Source organism: Hyperolius riggenbachi, chromosome 10, assembly GCF_040937935.1.
Source record: "Hyperolius riggenbachi isolate aHypRig1 chromosome 10, aHypRig1.pri, whole genome shotgun sequence".
Classification (NCBI taxonomy): domain Eukaryota; kingdom Metazoa; phylum Chordata; class Amphibia; order Anura; family Hyperoliidae; genus Hyperolius; species Hyperolius riggenbachi.
Genome location: NC_090655.1, coordinates 292,054,261 through 292,055,364, shown reverse-complemented (window position 1 = coordinate 292,055,364; position 1,104 = coordinate 292,054,261).

Below are 1,104 nucleotides of genomic sequence, written 5' to 3'. Positions count from 1 at the left end.
TGTCCTGTATATCTGCATCACACACCAGTACCCCTGCAAAGATCAGTTACCTGGAGGGAGCAGGCTGGAGGAGGCCTCAGTGTCCTGTAGATCTGCATTACACACTAGTACCCCTGCAGAGATCAGTTACCTGGAGGGAGCAGGCTGGAGGAGGCCCCAGTGTCCTGTATATCTGCATTACACACTAGTACCCCTGCAGAGATCAGTTACCTGGAGGGAGCAGGCTGAGGAGGCCCAGTGTCCTGTATATCTGCATTATACACTAGTACCCCTGCAGAGATCAGTTACCTGGAGGGAGCAGGCTGGAGGAGGCCCCAGTGTCCCGTATATCTGCATTACACACTAGTACCCCTGCAGAGATCAGTTACCTGGAGGGAGCAGGCTGGAGGAGGCCCCAGTGTGCTGTATATCTGCATTACACACTAGTACCCCTGCAGAGATCAGTTACCTGGAGGGAGCAGGCTGGAGAAGGGCCCAGTGTCCTGTATATCTGCATTACACAGTACCCCTGCAGAGATCAGTTACCTGGAGGGAGCAGGCTGGAGAAGGGCCCAGTGTCCTGTATATCTGCATTACACACTAGTACCCCTGCAGAGATCAGTTACCTGGAGGGAGCAGGCTGGAGGAGGCCCCAGTGTCCTGTATATCTGCATTACACACTAGTACCCCTGCAGAGATCAGTTACCTGGAGGGAGCAGGCTGGAGAAGGCCCCAGTGTCCTGTATATCTGCATTACACAGTACCCCTGCAGAGATCAGTTACCTGGAGGGAGCAGGCTGGAGGAGGCCCCAGTGTGCTGTATATCTGCATTACACACTAGTACCCCTGCAGAGATCAGTTACCTGGAGGGAGCAGGCTGGAGGAGGCCCCAGTGTCCTGTATATCTGCATTACACAGTACCCCTGCAGAGATCAGTTACCTGGAGGGAGCAGGCTGGAGGAGGCCCCAGTGTGCTGTATATCTGCATTACACACTAGTACCCCTGCAGAGATCAGTTACCTGGAGGGAGCAGGCCCCAGTGTCCTGTATATCTGCATTACACAGTACCCCTGCAGAGATCAGTTACCTGGAGGGAGCAGGCTGGAGGAGGCCCCAGTGTCCTGT